The sequence below is a fragment of the Triturus cristatus genome, unplaced genomic scaffold (genome assembly GCF_964204655.1).
Source record: "Triturus cristatus unplaced genomic scaffold, aTriCri1.1 SCAFFOLD_344, whole genome shotgun sequence".
Taxonomy (NCBI): Eukaryota; Metazoa; Chordata; class Amphibia; order Caudata; family Salamandridae; genus Triturus; species Triturus cristatus.
The window spans coordinates 250,281-258,445 of NW_028188227.1; the positions used below are offsets into that span (position 1 = coordinate 250,281).

The 8,165-nt window shown below is 51.9% G+C and overlaps 1 long non-coding RNA gene across 1 annotated transcript; it reads right to left on the bottom strand.

Annotated features, from left to right (window-relative positions):
- Positions 1-2,986: 2,986 nt before the first annotated feature.
- Positions 2,987-3,991, bottom strand: LOC146769251 (uncharacterized). The gene is made up of 4 exons (XR_014976350.1): positions 3,758-3,991; positions 3,593-3,666; positions 3,429-3,497; positions 2,987-3,313 (listed from the first exon to the last, which is right to left on the bottom strand). It is a non-coding gene; the product is annotated as an uncharacterized LOC146769251 (long non-coding RNA).
- Between the last annotated feature and the right edge of the window lie 4,174 nt (positions 3,992-8,165).

Here is an 8,165-nt window from a genome sequence, read left to right on the forward strand (position 1 = left end):
AGGTTAGAGGTATCCTGCGACAATGAGTTGCGTGCACCCTGTTCTTTTGGCCGGCGACTTAGACAGCTGTGCATGTAGCCAGTAGGACCTGCTCCAGTCCCTTCCACCATGGCTCCAAACTCTTCTTCCACTGGAATTTCCTCACCAGCACGAAGTCGCCAGGCTGAATATCATGTCCGGGCCTCTGTGGTGTAGCTGGCAGGCCTTCCCGGACCTGTTGGTGAATAGAACGCAAACCTTCAGTCAACTGAGCACGATAGTCAACCAACAACGGGTACTCAATATCGGAAAACCGCCGAGAGCGCAGGACGTACCAGACATTTGCCGGGTGTCCAAACACAACCTCTTAGGATGACAATCCTGTCCTAGAATGGACTGTTGTTCTTGTCGACACAAGAGCTAATGTTAAAGCATCTGGCCACTGTAACCCTGTTGTGTACTGTATTTTAGCCAATTTCAGTTTGAGAGTACCATTGTACTTTACAACCAAACCTGCTGAATGTGGGTGGTTGGCAGCATGGAACCTCTGTTTTAGGTGCAAACCATCACAAATTAACTGAATCACTTTGACATTAAAATGACTTCCGTTATCACTCCAGATCAAACGGGACAAGCCAAAATGAGGAAAGAACTCCTTCAGGAGTACCTTTGCAGTTGTAATGGCTGTATTGTCTTTAGTGGAATAAGCCTTAACCCATTTACTGAATGCACAGAAAACCACCAGAACATGCTTCAAATTATTGCATCTGTCTAGTTCTATATAATCCATCTGAAGCACCTCCAAAGGAAAAGTGGGTGGTGGGAAATTACCAGGTGGTGTAGGGGTACGTTTTCCAGGATTGGGCATCATGCACACCATACAGTACTTCACTAGATGTGCAGCTGTTTTTGAAATATTATCACTCTGCCATACAGGGTGTGAAAAGGTGGCCTGATATATGATGTCCACTAGTTCTAGTGGGCACCTTGTCTCAGTCCAAACAACCCCTTATGGTGATAGGTTAAAGACAATCTTTATTGAAAGCTATCCTAGGGGAAGCTATGGAGAGCAGCCTTCAGGCTAAGTGTTCAAGGAATGTAAAGCAGCTTGTTTTACCAGTCTATAATATCTTGAATGATCAAATGAAAAGACAACCACATCAGGTATATATTAAAAATATATGTATTTAAGGTTAAACACACCCCTCTAGTCTCATTATGAGACTGGAGTTTGAAGTACTAAAGTTACAAGTGATCAAGCATCAGTAAAAGCACAAATACATGTTTGGGTCCTAGGGGCGTACCAAACCATATACTAAAAAAGTGGTACAAGAACCACGACTGGAATAGGCACTAGGCCTATTGCCTCTAGAATCGCTGGGACCCCAAGGAACCACCCAAGGTAGTGACACAGGGTACCCACGGGAGCTGTATGGAGTGTGGAAACATTAGGGACACTTCTAATCGAGTCAGGACCAAACCCTTTTGGACTTAAGAAGTTCTAGGGCTAGCACCCACGAGAGCACCGGAGTACTCGAGTTACCTCACTCAAGGATGCCGGGTGCATAGGTGTCTTTTGGTGTCGGGTCGCGTCGTCGATTTCAATGGAAGCCTGCAAAGAACTGCTGATGCCGTGAAGAGGAGAAGTGTCCGGAGAGATCCAAGCATGGATTTAGGATGTAAGGAACCTGAAAGCAGAGGGGACAGAGTCTGAGTCACTTGCCAGTGACCTAGGGCAGGATGGACCAATGCCCACAGATGTTGGGTGCTTCAGGTGAGTTGATGGGTGTCTTGACTCTTCAGCCACGAGGTCCAGGAGGTGTTGACGAAGTCCATGAGCCGAATTCGAGCTGTCCCATGAAGTCCGTCGAGTGTTGCGGTGTCGGCGACCATAAAGGACCCAACAAGCCTTGGCAACGGCAAGTCACAGGAATGCATAGAAAGGACTGCGGTGCAGACCAGCAAGCTCTGAGGGACTCACCCAGCGAGGGTAAGTCAGGGCACATCTGGAGCAACCAGGAACGCCCAATTAGAAAGGAGTTGTGTTCGTGGGGACCTGCTAGCTAACGGACTAGTGATTGCAAAGGAGCCTCAAGTGGTCACACTTGAAGCTGGCCCACGGGTCACTTGTGGAGTGGAGGCCAACAATCTTCGGTGCAGAAGGTGCTCAAGCCTGGGGCTACTCGGAGCCCAAAGCACAACTTCGAGGATGACCAGGAAGATAGTGTTGCTGCAAAAGTTCACGGTGTACAGGGTTCACGGTTCCACGTCACCCACGATAGCCACGGGCTTCAGCTTTGATGTGGACTCAGGGTAGCCTCGGGGAAGTCTGGAAATCCACCTCTGGGGATGCAGATCCTTTGGTGTCCGGTGGGAGCTTCAGAATTGCAGACTGGTCAGTTGCTTCTTTGGTGCCTGCCAACCAGGGAAGTCCCTCCTTGACCCCAAGGGAGATTTCTTCCGTCTTCTAGTCGAAATAGAAAGTCGAAGGTCCAGGATATGTGTTTCAGAGTTTCGTCCAGGGTAATCTAAAGTCCTAGGGACTGGATTCCTATACTTATACTAAGTTTAGGGGATGAACATGTCTCTCACTCTAGAAGGGTGGAATGCTACCCCTGCCACCAGGACTGGCGGGGGGTAGTATTCCAAAGCGTTTGACACCAAACACAACATGTTTTGATGCAGCCATTCCAAAGTTAGCATTTACCATGAGGTTATAATGCACTTAAGAGTGTATGGTATGGCTGTATCACAGAACAGCCATAAGGAAGTATTTCCGAATGCTGCAGAGGGGCTCAGCTCATGCTTGGGCACCCTCTCACATAAAACCAAGCACTCTGCCTTCAGGATTGTCAAGTCAAACAAAAACAGGAGTACACCCGTATAACCAATTGAGACCGGGTAATATATGGCAACAATAAACAATGTCTCAACAGGTAATTCAAATAAAGGGACTGTTCAATAAGTAATCAATCCTATAGCACAAGGAAGGACAAGGGAGACCAAGGAGAATGAAAGGATGTTATTCCACACATAGGAGCACATAAATACAAATTAAATTGCAGTAACCATATCAACCAAAGTGCACTGAAAGTGTAGGGTGAATAAACGGCGCAGTGACAACTGTGGTGAAAAAACAACGACCAGCGGCGCAAAACAGTCAATACAATAGTGTAAGTCAACAAAATTATTATGCATTCATAGACATGATTTCTCCATTTCGAAGTTGACCATTAAACAAGCCATAAATTGCGTTGTAGGGTCGACGACGTTTCAACCTCTATCACTCAAGGTCATCATCAGGACGATGGTTACATAACTCTTTAAAAGTGCTCTATAGATATAAGGAGATAGGAAGAAAATCAATACAATACACCCAAGATAATAGTGTAAAGAAAGAAAGGAGGGAAGAAGTTAAATAAAAAGGGGGGGGGGGGTGTGTAGGGTACCTGATATCAATAAATGGGGTTCAGAGAATAACGATTTCCACAGGTAGGTCTAATTTCAGGGACAAACTCCTAAGGAGAAACAATTGGACAACGTCAGGGCCAAAATTCGGGATGAAAGGAAAAGAGGGCAAGGGCGGAGAAAAACTGAGAGAATGGGGACTTACCAACACGTAGTCCAGCTTCAAGAAGAGGGAAAAGAGAAGAAGGGATGAGGGTACACGCAAGTGGAGGAAGTGACCTGCAGGATGGGAAAAAGAACGGGGATTATGACGAAAAATTATTTTAAAACAACGGGACTGTCCGACAGACCAATTTCTAATGGCACCTACCAGAAAATGAAGCAGGAACACGGAGTGGAGATCAAGTTTCGTTAATTACAACGTAACAGATATGCGCACTGGCAGTAATCCAAGCGACTGGGTAGAAATCCGCAGTATGGCGGAAATCCAAGTGTTTCAGGATCAGGAAATAGTTCCGAGGAAGAGTCTCCATGGAAAAACTAGAACGTGGAAAAAACAGGAACAAAATGCCCCAGGGGGACTGAATCCAAATACGGGGGAGGAGCGGGAATGATGCAAAAATGAAGAAAGGACAAAGGAATCAGGTCCTGACGGCTAGGGCCGGTCACATAACCGTGATGGCCAGAAACCTAATTAAAGGACTAGAGCACAAAAGCGGGGACCGAGTGTCTCGAAGGAACATGTGATAGGGGAAAGGACAGAAAGGGACAATTACCAAGGCAAGAAGAAATCGGCCAAAGTTTAAAGAGAAAAGGAAAAGGGACACCCGATCAGTGCATAGAATACATATACTTCCGATTGGCATGTCAGCATATTCAATAAAGCTATATTTTGAAAAAAATATTTCGAAAAAATGCAGTAAACAAACACCACATTGGATATCCAACCGTATTGTCCATGTTTAAATTAAAGATGTGTAATGATAACCACAAAATGGTTCAATCAAGTACCTAAGGAGAGAGGCACGGGATTGAAATCACAATAGAAAGCAAGGGCGAATTATAGCACGCATATACGTAAAGGTAATAATTACAGTATTTGATCATCGATTTACATCTGGACAACTTGGACCAGTACATTTAAAAATTGGAAAATAGAGTGGACAACAATTATCAAAAGGTACAGTGTTATCTGTTTGGAATACCTACACCAGTTTGGAAAGAATGACAATTTGAAACAAGCATTTACAATGCAATGGTCTCGGCATTGTTAAAGTTAAAGCTATTGGCACTGCTCATGACATTATTTTTGTTTATGGTTTTATTTTTAAAACATTTAAAGAAACACCATTGTTATTTACAATGTCAATAGCTTAATCTCTCTCAAATGCGAGACCTATTGCATTTGCACCTACACACAGAGCCACACACACAAAGCCACCCACACACACAGAGCCACCCACACACACAGAGCCACCTACACAGAGCTATTCACATAGAGCAACCCACACAAAAATAGAGCCACCCACACACAGAGCCACCCACGCATAGAGCCACCTACAAAAAAGCCACCCACACAGAGCAACACACACAGAGGCACACACATAGAGCCTCCCACACACACACACACACAGCCCCCCACACTTACACAGAGCCCCACACACAAAGTCACACACACACAGAGCCACACATTTATACACAGAGCCACATACACACACAGCCACACGCACACACATACAGAACCACACACATAGATCTAGACACATACACATTGATCTTGGAAGCCAAAGCAGAAGTGGCACCGTTGTTTCTAGATCTTTGCATTTATCACTAAAAATCAAGCATTTAAAAAGTAAATGACTAATAACAATTGACAGATTAGGGGCGTGGCTTGGCAGCCAGACATGCCGGACGTGTGCTGAGTGAGCTCCGTCCAGCCCACCGATAATCCTGCAATTATCCTTCTTCCCCCGCATGCAGTGTCCCTCAGCAGCGGATGATATTTGGCCGTAGCGTCCCGCAGTTTGCCCCGAGGATCCTCCGGGGGTTCGCGGCGCCTGGACGGAGCTGGGGGCGCGGTGCCCGGGAGCGGCCTGGCAGGAAGGCGAGGAGCCGGGGACTGTCGTGGAGGTGGCCGGCGCCGGCCCATCGCCGCACGACGCGGCGGAGTAGCTCAGTTACCAGCGGAGGTCCGGGCGAGCGCCAGGGATGGCCCTATGACACAGCAGCAGCCCGGGGGCACAGACGTTGGCGAGGTCTCGGCGGTCAGCTCGGGCCGCGCGGGTAAGGAGCGGGCGGGGAGCTGGATCTGGGCCCTGAGACGGCATGGGCGGCAGGCTCTGCGGGCGCTGGTTGTCTCGACCTGCGGGCCCAGGGTTGAGGCGGCGCTTTCCCCCCCCCCTTAGCGGGCATCTTGTGTGGGGGACCGGCGGAGCAATCGGCCCGCGGGGGTGGGACGCCGCGCGAGCGATTTTGGGCCCTGCTGTGTTGCACCTTGAGGTGTTGGGGCCCCCCCTGTCTATCTTCCCCCCCCCCTCGGAACACTCAGCAGTGGGGGGGTCGGCGGTGCAATCGGCCCGCGGGGGAGGGGTGGTTGCTCTCTTCCGCGATTCGGGGTCGAGTGGGGGCTGGTGTGCCCACCCCGTCGACGGTCGGGTGGACCGCGGGGTCTCGCCCGCAGTTTTGGAGACAGCCTGGGCCTTCCGGCGACCGGATAGGGGATCGGCGGCCAAGACGGGCCGCGGGGGCAGAGATCGGTTTCCCCCCCCCCCCTCGGTAGCACTGGGACATACAGGAAATCGGTGGCTCTGGACCCCTGCGTGGCCCTGGCGGGGGCGGCCTAGAAGGCGCATTGAGAGGCCCGTGGGGCCTGTGGATTTCCCGTCAACGAGGGTCCTCTTTCTTGCCGAAAGGGAGTGGTGGGGTCCTCGGCTGGGCCCCAGCGATGCGTATGTGCCACGTGGCGGAACTGTTGGCAAGCCCCCCCGCTGGGATTGCGGAGGCTGAGTGCTGGTAGTGGCTCCGTAGCCATATTGTGGTGGGGGGCTGCCGGAGTGGAGGAGCCCTCAGAGAGCGGTAGGATAGGGGGGAGCGGACGGACCTACGGTGCGGCTCCCTTTCGGCAGCGCAGTCGGGCTGCGGGAGCGCGTGGTATCCGTGCCTGAGCCCAATCTGACTCATCCTGGGGCGGCGTGGGGCCGCGAGCGCCGCCATGACGAGAGATAAAGGAGGGAGTGCTTCGGGCAAGCAGGGCCCCATAGACAAATTCACGGGCCCGGGAGCGGGGGCATCCGGGGGCTCGGCTGGGGCCGTCCCGGACAATGCAGCCCTCCTGGCGGCCATCACCCAGTCCAGGGATATGCTGGACGCAAAGATAGGGGCGGTTGGGGCAGACGTTATGCTGTTAAGGCAAGATTTGCGCTCGGCGGTGACCCGCATCACGGAGGCTGAATCCCGGATCTCCGGGGTGGAAGACGACGTTACTACATTGAAGCAGAGGGTCGCTAAACTGGAAACTGTTCAGAAGGGGCTTGCACTTCGCGTGGAAGATGCGGAAGGACGGGCACGGCGCAACAACCTCCGCTTTGTTGGCTTTCCCGAGGGCAGCGAGGCGGGCAGTACTGAACGCTTCTTGACACAGTGGCTTGAGAGCTGGCTTCCCCCTGAGGCCATGTCCCGCTGCTTTGTGGTGGAGAGGGCCCACAGAGCGCTAGTGCAGAGGCCACCGGTGGGGGCTCATCCGCGGCCTATCATAGCCAAGTTCTTGAACTACCTGGACCGGGACGCTATCCTGAAACACGCTAGGGCAAAGGACTCCCTGCACTACAACAATGCTCGCATCCTGATATTTCCAGACTACACGAGGCTGGTACAGCAGTAGCGCCAATCATTCACCGCGGCAAAGGCCCGCCTGCGGGAACTCAAACTTCCATATGCCCTGCTGTATCCGGCGCGTCTCCGGGTGGTGTTCCGCTCCCGCACCCATTTCTTTGACACCCCAGAGGAAGTGTTTCGATGGACAGACGAGACGGTGCGGGTGAGGCCTCATTCCCCGCCGGGTGGTGGGTCTGATTCGTTATCGAGCGGGACGGCGAGGCGGGGCCCTCAGGGGCTGCACCAGAAACGCAACAGGTGATCTAGGTCCCGGAGGCGCTCCCGCTCCAGTGGTGCCGCTTCCCGGGCGGATCCGGTACCGGGGAGCCAGGATCCTGAACCCTGAATGTAGAAGGTGGATGGGGCGCTGTGGAACAGTGGGGACGGTCTACATGCGGGGAGGCATGCTATGGGTGGGTCTCCCAGCCATGACAATGGGGATGGGGGACTTCCATTACGGATATGGGCTGTGAGTTGGGGATCCATTGGTCGGTGCGGGCTACATTCCAGTGTTGGGGATGGGGTCCGGTCTCGCCGCGACAGATACTTCATGGTTCTTTGAGGTATGGGGTGGGGGGTTTGTTGGGGAGGGGATGTTTTAGTTTTCAGATTGCACCTCCGGTAGATGCTAGTACCCTGCAATTGCATTGTCGCACTTCCCACTCCGCGGGGCTGAGGTCCATGTTCTACCACGACAGGCATGCCACAGGATAGCCACCTACAGCCGGGAAATCTCCGGATTATTAGTTGGAATGTAAGGGGGGCCCTGGATAAAATCAAACGTGGGGCGCTGCTTCACCAGGCGAAACGGGCGGGGGCGGATGTTGTGCTGCTCCAGGAAACGCATCTCCTGGGAACAAAGGCTCTCTGCTTGCAGAGGTATGGCTTTCAGCATGTCTTCCATG